Genomic DNA, 15,654 nt, shown 5'->3' on the forward strand with positions numbered 1-15,654 from the left:
GGATCCTGCCTCAGCAGATCGGAATGGCAGTTCTGATCCACGTATTTTAACCTGAGTGAATCTGACACTAATGACAGAAGCGAGGGGCCTGTGGGAAAAAAAATGTATGTGCCGCAATTTGTGGTGCAAGGTGTTCTCAGAACTGCTGCATACAGTGCCCATGTGGCTTCCTTTTTGACGGGGAGAGGATTAACTAGGTAATTTTAATGAATCTATTTCCTTTCCGTTCATCTTTCATACTATCTCTCAAAAAACTATCTTTGGATTCTCAAGTAGTATTTCTTGCTAAAGAGAATACGCGTGCAGCCTGCACTTTCATCTGCGCAAAAGATCTCATTATCTCTGTCTGTGTTTCTTTTAGACCATGAGGTGGAGCAGAGTGGAACACAGACTTGGGGGAATCTTCAGTCAGGAGCAGGGACACGTAGTGCTCAACTTAGGTGTCTGGCTGACAACAAGAGCAAAGAGGTAAGTTTCATAGGGTCGCGTGCCCATTTTATTTTCTTTTTCATTCATGATGCATAGAGGCGTTACCCAGACAAAATGAGCATTTGTCAGCTGGACTTTCTAGAAATGACCTAGGCAGTGAAATCGGTTTGAAGCATCCCAAAGAGCCCTGCAAAAGAATGCTGAGAGTTAATCTGGCACCCTCCTTTGGAAACCTGCGGTGTCTGTCACTTCTTCAGCTGTGCCCAAATATCTCCCATTGCGCTGCCACACCAGGATAGAATTGCAAGCCCACACTGAGTTCTGGAATGTTGTGGTGCCATTTTGGAATCACATGTGACCAAGTGGTCTTGCCTTCCCCCTTTGTGGGGGGTCATGATGGACCAGGCTGGTGGCCGTTGGTGATGTCATAAGCAGCTGGAATGAGGGGAGGAGCGGTGCGTTCCGTGTTCCTTTGTGGGGGAGCAGGAGTTCGGAGTGGTTGGTTGGCTTGTTCTTCTTGTGCGTTTAGTGCCTTTTTCTTCAGAAGATTTTGCGCAGCAGCTTGTAGGTAAGCTGAACGAGCATGGGATGGACGGGTGGGCAGTGAGGTATTGAGAACTGATGGCTGTCAGAGCTCACAGCAGCGTATTGCATACTCTTGACCACCAGACGTAGTTTTCCCCCAGTACACATGTTGCAAAGGGGGTGTCTGTAAAGGTGGCACCCATCCCATGCTTTTTCTGTTGTCTTCTTTGCTCAATTGTGGAAGCATCATAAAGTTGCTGGGCAGACAGGCATCACATAGCCTGAGACTCAGCATGTCTTGCAGCAAGTGGATGGGACGGTTGTGCAGCGTGTGTTATTCCATGGCTGTCTTAGCCCTGCTCACTGACCTGCTCTATCTCTCTTCTCTGCCCACCCTCCGCCCACTCCCTCGGTGCAGCTTTTGCTCTCAGAACATCTGAGCAAAGTGACAAGGAACTGCTGCAGATAGTTTGAGGTGATCTTGTTGCCAGGTACGTGCCATGTTTTGTCCCCCCACATCGTTTTGCATGCCGTGGGTTTCTTCACTGTCCTCCAGCTTAGCCCTCAGAAGGGTGCTACCTAATGCCCTGCTATCGCACTGTCAGAGCACTCTGGGCGAATGCATCTGCTGCTCTGTGCCAGAGTCCCCATCTGTTGGCAGAGTGATAGCAACTTGGTACAACACTGCCTAATAGGCTGTCCCATTGGAATAGACTGAAGCAAGGGGTAGTTTCTCCAACACTTGCCTATGCCGCAGGGTATGCAAGGGTAGTTCTGAAGAAGTCTCTCCATACTGTGCTGTGTGAATAGAGAAAACAGAAGCGTGTTTTTGCTCTGTTCCAGCTGGTCACACCTGTGGTGATGGGCGTTGCGTGCAGCAAGATCAGCGGTGGGCCTGAGGTTGGGGTGACGGAGGTACAGTATGAAGCTCTGGCTTGTCTTTGTTTCTTGTGTTAAGCCAGCAGAGGGAGCCGCAGGTGTACTCTCCTTCTGGATAGAGTGGGCCAAAGGGGGCCAGGCCACCTGTCTGAGCCAGTGCCACTGCTGATTAGTCTGTGTAGAGAGAGATGCATCTTTGCATGGCCTGGCGAACCCGCTGCACACCAGGAAGAGAAACTACTGTTATGAGACGTGCAGCTCCTTCTGAAGTGCTCCTGATAAGGACGGAGAGCCTCCTTTCCTGCAGCTTTCTCTGCAGATGTGCTCCTCATCTTGAAATCCTCCTCGTTTGCCCTCAGCTCCTGACCATGGACTTTGCTCTGTTTGCAGGCCTATAACATGTGGAAGCCGCAGCTGGAGCGTGCTGTATCATCTCTCAACGTTCCAGCGATTGCGGCGGCGCATGTTATTAAGAGGTACGTCGCCCAGGCGCCGGATGAAGTCTCCCTGGAGGTAAGCATTTACAGGCATTCCTTGTTGTCATTCACGGGAGAGTACAGGGTGTGAATGCCTCAGGAATAGTCTCAGGCATCATCAGAATGTCTTGTGAGGTGAAGCTTCGAGGGTTTGGTTCCAGCTTAGACTTGTGCTGGGTTGGGAGGAGTTCAGCCATCTCTCCAATATGGTTGGATTGGGTATTTGAACCTTCTGATCAAGCAGATCCTGCCCAGTATGGGAGCTTGGTCTCTGAGCAAGAGCAGACCGGGTGTGAAGTGTGCAGATGTGTTCAGAAAGCTCTGCTAATTGATGCCCATGGTTAAAGTGGAGCTCTTCCATAGCCTTCGGCAGAGAGCCTGCTGCTTTTGAGACCCATTTCCTACTGCACAGCTCTATTGTGTATGTTGTGTAACTCTTGTACCTCCAAGTTCAGTTCTAGAAGGGAAAATGCCTTGGGGGCTGCATTGGTGCAATTGCTGTCAAGCTTTAGGATATTCTGCGGTGGAGAAGAAGGCAGTTATTTGCGCTGCGTTTTTCTCACAGCTGTGCTGAAGCTGGGGTTGACGTTTCATTCTCTTGCAGGTGGGAGACGTGGTGTGCATTATTGATATGCCACCAATAGAGCTGAGCCCCTGGTGGAGAGGCAAGCGTGGCTTTCAGGTATGCACATGCTTCCAACTAGAGAGCGCAACTTCAGTAGAGTCAGGAATCTCAGATTGGAGTTGCTCTGCCTGCACAGGAGGGCTTCTGGACACAAATGGTTGCCCTGTGTTGGTGTCAGAGGACCTTCCCTTTGGCTCTGGGCTCGGGCTAATGCCCACCTGTCTTTTTGTTCTTGTTACAGGTTGGATCTTTCCCTAGTGAGTGCGTGGAACTCATTAGCGGAACAGTTCCTGAGTCCCTGGTCAATTCATTGCGAAAGCCAGGTACACATGTTACATTTGATAATGCAAGTTAGTAAAATGGGGTCAGAACGTGGCATTCAGGGGTTTTGTTAATGCCCGAGTTGAGCAAGATTAGCAAGAAGACTAATTAAGCTCCATCACAACATGCAGACATCTGGCCCAATCCCACTGTGTATGTTATTGGGCTTGGGGAAGTCACAGAATCCTCCTCGAATGGCTTGAGACTGGAAGGGGCCTAAAGGATACTCAGGCTCCAAAGCCCCTGCCGCAGTCTGGGTCGCCAGCCTGCACATTTAGTAGGAGACGAGAGCAGGCTGTCCAGGGCCCCTTCCAACCTGGCCTTGGGCACTTGCAGGGATGGGGAAAATCCGTTATTGAGTGTCCTTGTTGGGAATGTTCTTCCCAGTGTTCTGTGCTCTATTGAATGTGTTAAGTTCATCCAACCAATCAAAACCTGAAATGAACTGATTTCTTTGTTTTGTTGCGCAGTGCCGAAGAAACGGGGCAAGTTCCTCCCCTTCCTTCGATCCCTGGTGAAGGCCCGGCCCCAGAGAGCGAGGCAGCCGGAGCCAGAGAAGGAAGGGGTGTTTGGGTGTGACCTGGGGGAGCACCTTCTCCGCTCTGGCCGTGATGGTAAGGAACAGCCCATTCCTGAGATCTTCCTCTGTTGGGCATCTAAAGATGAAAGGGAGATCATATCCATCAATTGTTTCGGCCTGAAAGTGTAGGAAGCCTTCTGGCAACAGAGAGCATCCTGCATCCTTTTCCTAGCTATTCTGGTCTTTAGATTCCCAAGAGAGCTGTGATGGGACTTGCAGTGTCTGTGGCTTTGCCAGAATTACTTCTTTCTCCAGGCTGTTGATAGGTCGTGGCATTTCTGGAAAGCCAAGAACACATCTCTGTGCAGTTTCCTAACAGTTGTCTCTGCCAGCTTTCTCCTCTAAGGAGGAAGCAAGCAGTAGCCTGGCTGGGCTTAGTGGATGGGATGTGAGAAGAGCACGGCCTGAACCAGGACTTGAGTAAGAAGCTCAGCTAACCACTGGCTCTTGTTCTGTAGTCCCCCAGGTTCTCCAGAGCTGCTCTGAATTCATCGAGCAGAATGGCGTAGTGCAGGGGATATACCGCCTGTCCGGCGTTACGTCCAAGATCCAGCGACTACGGTAAGAGTGCTGCGACTGACACAGCTGTCAGTAGGGGCACAAGCCATGCTGCGGGCGCTCAGAGGAACCCCTTCCTTTTCTTGACTGTATATTGTGTGGCTTTGGACTTGTTTTCATCTTTCTCAATGCCCCCTGCCCAATTCTGTGTCCTTCTCTGCAGCCATGAATTTGATTCAGAGCAGCTTCCCGAGCTTAGCATCCGTGACATGCACAGCGTGAGCTCCGTATGTAAGATGTACTTCAGGGAGCTCCCGAACCCTCTCCTGACCACCCAGCTGTATGACAAGTTCACGGTAAGCACAGGGCAATGTCTTGGAAAATATATGTACCTTTAACCTGGGCGTCCTGGCTGACGGTTGCAGCAGTGCCCCAGCTCGGAGGTCTTATTTCTGTTAGCCCCATGAGGCATGTCTTTGCCACATCCTACCTCTCACTGATGCCGCTTTTGGTGGTGCCAGGAGGTGCTTATTTAAGTTATTCACCATGCTTGCGAGAATTCCCTTTCCTTTGCTGTTCCCCAACTATTGGTAGAATGGGGTTAATAGCAAAGTGGAGTTGGAGACGAATGCCTGCTGTGAGGAGCTGCACTGCGCAATCAGGCAGTAAAGCCCCCCTGAGCTTGCACTGCTTGGCATTGATGACTCAGTCTACATGCCGCGGTTTTCCCCTGATGCCTCTTGGAAGGCATCAAGTCTGATTCGGTGCTGACCACCAGCACGCTGTCCCCACGGTTCCCAAACCTGTGGCACCTATCTTGGCTGACTGGTGTCTGAAAACCTTCCTACCCTTTTCCAGGACGCTGCCGGTGCTGCTACCGAGGAGGAGAGGATGGTGAGAATGAAGGGCGCCATGCAGCAGCTGCCCGCTCCTCACTACAGGTCAGTGCTGTGCTCGGTCTGCTGAGCTCAGCCCTCCTGCCTTTCAGAGGGCGATGATGCTATCCAGGTGTTGCCTCACACCTGCAACATCATGATTCTGCACACTGATGCGGCTGTAGGCTGCATCGGGTCAATTGATTGGGTCAGTTCCTTATCACGGGGGCACGGTTGGTGCAGCCGATGGCTGCGGCTGTGCTTTGCGGGGCTTGGTGCTGCAGCGTGGTGGCACTGGGCACAATTTATCTACTTCATATTCAGGAACGGTAGCAATGACATCAACTAGCATGAAGTGAGGTTTGTTTTCTGCACTGCAGCACGGCTTGCTTTTTGGTGCTGAACATCTGTCCCTCTTGTTTTCCAGGACTCTGGAGTACCTGATGAGGCATTTGGCGTCTCTTGCTGGGAACTCCTCAGTCACCAACATGGACGCTCATAATTTAGCAATAGTGTGGGCTCCAAACCTCTTAAGGTAAACTTCTTTTCCTGTTTAAGCACAACGCTTAGTTCTGTTCTCCAGAAAGAAAGCAATCCTCCCTTCTTCTTCATCTAATGTGCTCTTCTCCTGTAAAAGCTGTCAGAAGTGGCTGGCAGCAGAGGAAGAGCCTGGACTGCTATCCCTTAACCCCAGGGGCACAATTTCTAGATGACAGTTACTGCTCTCTTGTTTAGCTGGGATTGCTGTGCCCTGGCTCATCCAGGAGAATTTCGTAGGTGGCATTGCTGATTGCCCACTGTTGAACTCTATAGAGCCCAGTTGGACTGCTTTGGGCTGCAAAAATTCAGACCTGGGGAAACAGTCTTGGAGGAATGACTTGTAAAATCTGCCTTTTCTTTAGATCCCAGCAGAGCCAGCCAGCCTGCACCAGCGGAGGAGCTGCCAGCTTGGAAGTTCAGACACAGACAGCTGTAGTGGAATTCCTTATTGGCCACACAGACGGCCTCTTCGGCTCCAAATCCGCGTCAGCCATGGGAGAGGAAGCAGGTGAGTGTCTTCCTTCATTAGATTGATCTTGATCCAATCCAGGCCTTCTCTGAGATCTTTCAAATACGCTTTGACTTTCAATGGGACAGGAGGCTTCAGGGCTTAGATGAGAGTATGGCACCCTGTTGCTGAATCCTGAGAATGTCCGAGGCCAGACTTTACATGGAGAAAACCATCCCTGCCTTTATGATGTTTTGAATGGGGGTGAAGCATGATTGAAGTGTGGCAGCAAAGCTTTCTGAGTTCCCAGACCTGTTTTCTAGGTTTGGTTTTTTTAATGTCTGTTTCGATACAGTGAGCAGCTCTAAATTATGACTGTGTCCTTTGCCACGAGCATATCTCTGAGAACCCGGTTACTTTGAGCTCCTCTTCTTCCAGTGGCTCGGATAAGCAAATCTGAGGAAAATGCAGAACGGGGATGGCTGTGCTGCCACTTTCTGATCCTCCCTCTTACCTGTGGTTTTCCCTTGCAGGGCCGAGTTCTGTACCTGGGTCCAGGTCTGTGTGGGAGTCTCCTCCTTGCGCAAAGCTGCTCACCCTGCAAGAGGCACAAGCTCTGAGAAGAGGCCAGAGCAGCTCTCCTGCAGTGAAACGAAGCAGTGAGATTGAAGTGGAGGAAGATCCCACAGAATTTCCAGGGAGATTCCACACAATTATTGATTTTCCATCTGAAAGGTAAAGAGGACTTCCCTTTCCAGCTTCTATCATTATTGGTCAGGTGGGCTTTATTGCTTTACTTTTTGTCCATTATATCTCCAAGGATTCAACTAACACACAGTTGCCCGACGGGCTCAGTGGAGCCACACAAGGGTGCCTTTACTTCCTCGTAGGGCAGGCAGTCATGAGATACAGGAAGCCACGATGACGTGTATCCTGGTCTGTGCTGGCTGTACCTGGAAACATTGGGGTTTCCAGATTTCAGGGCCACATGCCTGAAACCAGTTCCAGTTCTCCTCTAAGCAAAGCTGTTGGTCAGACTTGCTGGCACTAGAAATTAAAGATGGCAATGTGCAGAGTCCAAGGAGGTGTTAGCATATGACTCAGAGATTCTTTCGAGCCTCCCTTAAGGACGCACAGTTGCTCAGAAAGCAGTTACGCCTGCCAGCTCCTGTCCTGTCCAGCTGTGGAGCCTTCGCTCACATACTCTGCTTCTTGCTTGACATCGATGATAGGAATGTAGCCAGCAGGACTTCAGGGCTGAGCTGTAGGAATGGAAGCATCCTCTGCTGTTTGAAACAGAGCGTGTTTCTAAGCTGTGTTTCAGCAGAAACAAGGCAGTGCCAGGAAGGGGCAGTTATTGGCAAGGGCTCGGTGCAACTCTTCCCTCACCCTGCACCACAACTGACAGCATGCTCTATTTTCTCTCCAGACCACGCTCTTCCAGAAAGAAGAAAGAATCACCAGCTGGCAGTTGGTGTTCCTGCCTATGTCTGCGTAGACCATCCCCTGCGGCAAAACACCAACTGCAGAGCAGTGACAGGGAGCCTTCCGAAGAAGAACTCGTGGTGCTGGCAGGTAAGGGTGCAAATCCAGCTTTCAAAACACTGCTTGTCAGCAACACAGGTAGAATTCATGCTTTTGGTGGGCTTGTACCTTTTTCTGGCATTCAAGCCCGTGCCTGACATCTTCAGCTGACCCCTGTTTTTTCAAAGGAGGCTCTCAAGCTGTTTGAAGCCTACTTGACAGGCAGCACCAAGCCTTTTTGTCCATGGGCAGAGAAAGTTGGACGCTAACCCCTGTGTCTCCCCTCCTTCCTAGGTGAATCCAGCCCTTGTGAACCCACAAGAGCCAGGCCAAGTGCTGATTGCTCAGGGAGTGTTTCCATAAATGGAGAGCTCATGGGAATCACAATTCGCTGTAATTCAAATGACAGCCTTCCGTGTGACATCAGCGACGGAGAGAAGGAGGTCATCATTGTTCAGGCAGTCATTTCTCCCAGCTCTGCTGAAGGGGGTGCCCTGAGCCTGCCAGAAACCACAGTCACCAGCCTGGACTGTGACCAGATGCCTTCGCAGTGCAGCCCAGCTCAATCACAGCCAGAGTGCCTTGACAGCGAGAAGGAGGTCATCATTGTTCAGGCAATCATTTCTCCCAGCTCTGCAGAAGGAGATGATCTGAGCCTGCCAGAAACCACAGACACCAGCCTGGACTGTGACCCGATGCCTTCACAGTGCAGCCCAGTTCAATCACAGCCAGAGTGCCTTGACAGCGAGAAGGAGGTCATCATTGTTCAGGCAATCATTTCTCCCAGCTCTGCAGAAGGAGATGATCTGAGCCTGCCAGAAACCACAGACACCAGCCTGGACTGTGACCCGATGCCTTCACAGTGCAGCCCAGTTCAATCACAGCCAGAGTGCCTTGACAGCGAGAAGGAGGTCATCATTGTTCAAACAATCATTTCTCCCAGCTCTGCAGAAGGGGATGCCCTGAGCCTGCCAGAAACCACAGACACCAGCCTGGACTGTGACCTGATGCCTTCGCAGTGCAGCCCAGCCCAAACACAGCCAGACTGCCCTGACAGCAGCACCTCTGAGCAGGACCAAGTCTGTGTCACTGAGGAGGAGCCAAGCCTCTTGCAGGGGGACTTGGAGTCAGACCTCCAGTCCCAGGCACCAGGCAGCAGCACGAGCTCCAAGCCACCCTCTCCTCAACAACAGAGGATGAGTCCCATCGTTCCCATGGACCTCTCCTGTCCTCCTTTCTCCGAGTGACTAAAGGCACACTCATTCTCAATCAACAGGATGGGGTTTTGGAAGAAGAAATGCTTAGAAGTGAAAATTTCCAGTGTTCATTTACAAAGAACAGCAGCAGAATTATCATCATCCTGCTGCCAGTCTTCGGTGTTGCTGTTTGAAGGTTGAAAGAGCAGAGTGTTTCTTTCATGAAAAATTGTTGGGCTTATTTGTATTTGTAAGCAAGCGGTTCAGAATGTGGGTGTCACCATTTGTTTTCCTGTGAAAATAACATGGCAAAAGTAACACTGCAAGTTCCCACATTTTGGAGGGGCATGTATGGTCTTACCAGATTTTCTAAGTGAAATAACTTATGACCAAACACTGCTCCTACTTTAGAATATATATCCTAAGTTCATCCCGCTTATTACAGACAGAATCATCTTACGCTCTGTTATTGGAGTATGTGAGATGGTTTGCACTGTTGACTATACATACTTCTAGCATCATAAAACCATAGAATATCCCAGTTTGGAAGGAAACGAAGGAGATCATCATGTACATCTCCTGGATCCACAAAGGACTACCCCAAAATCAGACTCTATGTCTGAGAGCACTGTCCAAAATACTTCCTGAAATTTGGCAAGCCCAGTGCTGTGACTGCTAATTCTGGGGAGGCTGTTCTAGGGCCCAATCACGCTAAATCTTACACCCATTGATTCCTGAGACATTCTTGGATGACCATGTTCCTAGGTCATATGTATCCAAGTTAGATTACATGAACCAAGCAGATAAATGTGATTTCATCCACAACAATTTGACATAAACCTAAAAGCAATGTGTTTTGTAAATGGGAAAGAAACACAAAGCAGACACCGTTCTTACTCAAACCATAAAATGTCTAGATGTTTCATGAGAAAAAGAAATTTATATTGAATATATTTATACGTACATTTTATTGTACAGTAGAAATAAAAGAACATTAAAAACAATGAGAAAACGTGCTATTGTTTTATTTATCTTCACAATGATGATGAAGAAAATTAAGCGCTGACTTGTGTTGTCCCAGATTAGACTTCTCTAAGCGTAAACTCGGAGACTGAAACTACTGTCTTGATTTTCAGATGTCCTTTGTCCAAACCAGTGGGTTTGCTCAGGTGTGTGCAGGTCAGTGGGTATGTGTGCAAGGATGAGCATTCACATATATGTGCATGCACAGGGGTTTGCAGAGTGTTGGAGTTGCGCAAGGACACTGTGGTACCAGTGTGTGCGTGCACTTTGGGAGTGAAAGGAAGGTTTTACACATGTGTCTGTGTGTGTGCACACAGGGCTGCTCTAAGGGAAGCAGACACGTGAGTGTGTGTGAGCACATGGATAGTGCGTGGACGCAGTGGCAAAAATGTGTGCTTGCACAGGGGTGTGCTGAGGAGTTGGGTTGCATACAGGTGCACACAAAGGGATGTTTGTGGTAGGTGTAGGCACATACATGTTCCCAGGGATGGTTTGCACACGTCTGTGAATGCAAAGGAGGGCATAAGATGCAGTGTGTGCATGGGGGTGTGCAAAACAGGCAGGGTGGCGCATGGGTGTACGTGTGCACATGGATAGGGGAAGGCTGGGGTTACAGGTTGACCTGTGCTGAGGTGAGTGGGGGCTCACGGTGTTGCTCAGTGGTAGATTTGTTCACACTGAGTGCTAACAGGAAACTCGCACACCCATTTTGTTTCAGCTGTGCCAGTGCTGTGATCCCTCGCTGCTGGAATGGGGTGTTGGAAGGATGGTGTGCATGCCGAGCTCCTGTCTCTCTTGCAGAAATCAAGTGTAGAGCAAAAGGGATGTCTGGGCCAGGTGACCTCAAGAAGGCTGGCTGTTTTGGATGGTGGCAGCTGATGGAAACAGGTGTTCTGGGGACCGTTCAGCTTTTAACAGAAGTCAGGCGTCCTGCAGCAAGAACGACTAGGTTCTCAAATGACTTCAAACGTGCACACCGAGTATGTCTGTCCTGCCGTGCCATCTCTGCTTCTCTTTGATGAATGCATTTTTACGACCACGTGTTGGCCCTGTTTGCTTGTAGAAGGAGGAATGTTAGGTGCAGTTCTCACCGAGAACTTCTGCTAGGATTTCTGTGTAATTTGAATCATGAGTGTTAGCACAGTGAGTTGAAGGAGGGCCCCGGAAGCAAATTTGGTGCTGTTGAAGCACCGTGTGATGAGGTGTCAGGTAAGACGTGCTGGCAGATGTGGAAACCACTTTGGGATTGAGGTGAGAAGGAAAGGCAATGATGAAGCTGATGGCAAAGAGCTTCCTGGGGAGGCTAGGTGATTGTTTGGGACTGGATCCGGTCAACTTCTTGGTTGCTGGTGTCCATCCGCAGTTTGTGGAGCAATTTTCATCCCAGGGTCTGTCTGGTAGGACTGGGGCTTAGGCCAGGCCAAGGCAAATCCAGTGTGCTTTGCTCTCGTTCTTAGTGTTTTTGCTCAGGAGGGCAGGTGGCAATCCTCTTTGACCAAGGCCTGCAGGTGGGGTTTGCGGAGAAAGAGGTCTTGCAGTCCTTGTGTGACACCCATGGAGCTGTAGCGAGGCTGCATCAGTATAAAACGCTAGAAATCCACAGAAATCTGAAGGTGGGTTGTGGGCTCAAGTTATGCCGGAGGGGATGTGCATGCTCCTTTATGTGTGCTTTGTCTGCCTACTGTATGGCGGGTGGGCTTGGAAAGCTGGTACCATGTTTCTGTTGTCGGGAGAAGCGGATATCAACTCTTCTCTCCATTGAAATATTTAACAAAAGCGCCTCTGCTTGCTTCTTAGCATATGAATCATAGAATCATAGAATCACCAGGGTTGGAAAAGACCTAAAAGATCATCCAGTCCAACCGTTCTCCTGTTACCAACAGCTTCCACTAAATCATGTCCCTCAACACAACATCCAGTCATTCCTTGAACACCCCCAGGATCAGTGACTCCACCACCTCCTGGGCAGTCCATTCCAGTGACTAGCCACCCCTTTCTGAAAAGTAGTATTTCCTAACATCCAGCCAGAATCGCCCCTGCTGCAGCTTGAAACCATTCCCTCTGGTCCTATCAATAATGACAGGAGAGAAGAGGCTAACCCCCAGCTCACTACAACCTCCCTTCAGGAAGTTATAGAGAGCAAGAAGGTCTCCTCTGAGCCAGCTCTTCTCCAGGCTGAGCATTCCCAGGTGCTGCAGCCTCTCCTCATATTGCACAATTGTGCTCCAGACCCCTCGCCAGCTTTCTTGCCTGTCTTTGAACATGTTCCAAAGCCTCAGTGTCTTCCTTGCACTGAGGGGTCCAAAACTGGAAACAGAACTCGAGTTGTGGCCTCAACAGTGCTGAGTACAGGGGGACAATCACCTCTCCGCTCCTGCTGGCATCACTGTTTCTGGTGCAAAATGTATGCAAGTGTCACATGTGTGACATCCTTTTTGATAGAGTTCTGCGACGGGAGTCCAATGGATTTGAGACCTGACTTGAAGCCTGTGGGCATCACCCAGGAGTTGGGGTGAGAGGATTAGGCCTAGGAACAGGAACCTATTTGGTCATTATTAACTCTCACCTTTTTTGGTCAAAAATCTATGTGTGGTTTTTGTTGTTTTTTATATTGTTTTTTTTTTGTTTGTTTTGGTTTTTTTTGTTGTTGTTTTTGTGGGTTTTTTGTTTGTTTGTTTGTTTTTTCACATAAAGAACAGGCTTATTGTGCAGCTTGTGAATGAATTCATTCACACCTGCTGATTGAGGCTGTTCTCTACATGGACCTGCAGTGGAAATGAACACTTGTGGTCCACTGTCTGGCCCCCACCTGCATGCTCAGATCAGCCAAGTTGTCAAGGCCTGGCTCTTGGTTGGTGAGTTGCGCCAAGGTTAGAGAGTTGGATTTTCTGGGCTTTGAGACACGTCTTCCAGTTGCACGTTGTGTTATTTCTGATGCGCTGACTTCTTGAGCTCCAGTCCCAAATAAGGATTCAGGTACTACCACAGCAGGAATGGTTTAGATTGGAATTGGAATGCAGAAGACTTGAGCCAGCAGGAACCGGGAATCGATCATTCCCCCATACTCGGAACTGGTGAGCCCTCACCTTGAGTTCTTTGCTCTGTTCTGGGCCCCTCACTGCAAGAAGGACAATGAAATCCTGAGATGTGTCCAGAGAAGACCATTGAAGCTGTGAGGTGTCTAGAGCACTAGTCTTATGGGGAGCTTCTTATGGAACTGGGATTATTTAGTCTGGCTAAGAGGAGGCTCAGGGAAGACCTTATCATTCTCTACGATTACCTGAAGAGAGGTTATGTGGGGGTGGGGGTTTTCCTGCTCTTCTCCCATGTAACCAGTGACAGGACTGGAGGGAACGGCCTCAGGTTGTACCAAGGGAGATTCAGCTTGGATGCTAAGAAAACCATCTCGAAATGGGTGCTCAGACGCTGGACGCATTTGGATGGCTGAGCACTTTGATGGGTGAGCATCACACTGTGGGAAAACATGCAGTGGTTATCTCTGTGAACAGCCACATCTGTGGGGACTGGTGGCTTTTTCATGTTACCCTTGTGATTCAAGTCCTACATCCAGGTACTCGTGCTGTTTGAAAGCACCATCTTAGAGGCAGCCTTGATTTCTCCAGCCCTGAGAGCTCTCCTGCTTCTCCCTGTGATGGGAGACCGTATGGAAGGCCCTGCAGAAGTCTGGGTAGGTGATATCACTTGCTGGGAAAAACACGGAATGGGACTGGGGGACGTCCTGGCGGTGGGATCCTGCCTCAGCAGATCGGAATGGCAGTTCTGATCCACGTATTTTAACCTGAGTGAATCTGACACAAATGACAGAAGAGAGGGGCCTGTGGGAAAAAAAATGTATGTGCCGCAATTTGTGGTGCAAGGTGTTCTCAGAACTGCTGCATACAGTGCCCAGGTGGCTTCCTTTTTCACGGGGAGAGGATTAACTAGGTAATTTTAATGAATCAATTTACTTTCTGTTCACCTTTCATACTACCTCTCAAAAAACTATCTTTGGATTCTCAAGTAGTATTTCTTGCTAAAGAGAATACGCGTGCAGCCTGCGCTTTCGTCTGCACAAAAGATCTTCTCATTATCTCTGTCTATGTTTCTTTTAGACCCTGAGGTGGAGCAGAGTGGAACACAGACTTGGGGGAATCTTCAGTCAGGAGCAGGGACACGTAGTGCTCATCTTAGGTGCCTGGCTGACAACAAGAGCAGAGAGATAAGTATCATAGGGTCACGTGCCCATTTTATTTTCTTTTTCATTCATGATGCATAGAGGCGTTACCCAGACAAAGTGAGCATTTGTCAGCTGGACTTTCTAGAATTGACCTAGGCATTGAAATTGGTTCGAAGCACCTCAAAGAGCCCTGCAAAAGAATGCTGAGAGTTAATCTGGCACCCTCCTTTGGAGTCCTGCGGTGTCTGTCACTTATTCAGCTGTGCCCAACACCTCCCATTGCACTGCCACACCAGGATAGAATTGCAAGCCCACACTGAGTTCTGGAATGTTGTGGTGCCATGTTGGAATCAGATGTGACCATGTGGTCTTGCCTCCCCCCCTTGTGGGGGTCATGGTGGACCAGGCTGGTGGCCCTTGGTGATGTCATAAGCGGCTGGAATGAGGGGAGGAGCGGTGCATTCCGTGTTCCTTTGTGGGTGAGCAGGAGTTCGGAGTGGTTGGTTGGCTTGTTCTTCTTGTGCGTTTAGTGCCTTTTCTTCAGAAGTTTTTGCGCAGCAGCTTGTAGGTAAGCTGAACCAGCATGGGATGGACGGGTGGGCAGTGAGGTATTGAGAACTGGTGGCTGTCGGGGCTCACAGCACCGTATTGCTTACTCTTGACCACCAGACGTAGTTTTCCCCCGGTACACACGTTGCAAAGAGGGTGTCTGTAAAGGTGGCACCCATCCCATGCTTCTTCCGTTGTCTTCTTTGCTCAATTGTGGAAGCATCATAAAGTTGCTGGGCAGACAGGCATCACGTAGCCTGAGACTCAGCATGTCTTGCAGCAAGTGGATGGGACGGTTGTGCTGTGTGTGTTATTCCATGGCTGTCTTAGCCCTGCTCACTGACCTGCTCTTTCTCTCTTCTCTGCCCACCCTCCGCCCACTGCCTCGGTGCAGCTTTTGCTCTCAGAACATCTGAGCAAAGTGACAAGGAACTGCTGCAGATAGTTTGAGGTGATCTTGTTGCCAGGTACGTGCCATGTTTTGTCCCCCCACATCGTTTTGCATGCCGTGGGTTTCTTCACTGTCCTCCAGCTTAGCCCTCAGAAGGGTGCTGTCTAATGCCCTGCTATCGCACTGTCAGAGCGCTCTGGGCGAATGCATCTGCTGCTCTGTGCCAGAGTCCCCATTTGCTGGCAGAGCGATAGCAACTTGTACAACACTGCCTAATAGGCTGTCACGTTGGAATAGACTGAAGCAAGGGGTAGTTTCTCCAACACTTGCCTATGCCGCAGAGTATGCAAGGGTAGTTCTGAAGAAGTCTCTCCATACTGTGCTGTGTGAATAGAGAAAACAGAAGCGTGTTTTTGCTCTGTTCCAGCTGGTCACACCTGTGGTGATGGGCGTTGCGTGCAGCAAGATCAGCGATGGGCCTGAGGTTGGGGTGACGGAGGTACAGTATGAAGCTCTGGCTTGTCTTTGTTTCTTGTGTTGAGCCAGCAGAGGGAGCCGCAGGTGTACTCTCCTTCTGGATAGAGTGGGCCAAAGGCGG

This window comes from Coturnix japonica, unplaced genomic scaffold (genome assembly GCF_054131305.1).
Source record: "Coturnix japonica strain WE unplaced genomic scaffold, WE-NBRP24 Scf047, whole genome shotgun sequence".
NCBI lineage: Eukaryota > Metazoa > Chordata > Aves > Galliformes > Phasianidae > Coturnix > Coturnix japonica.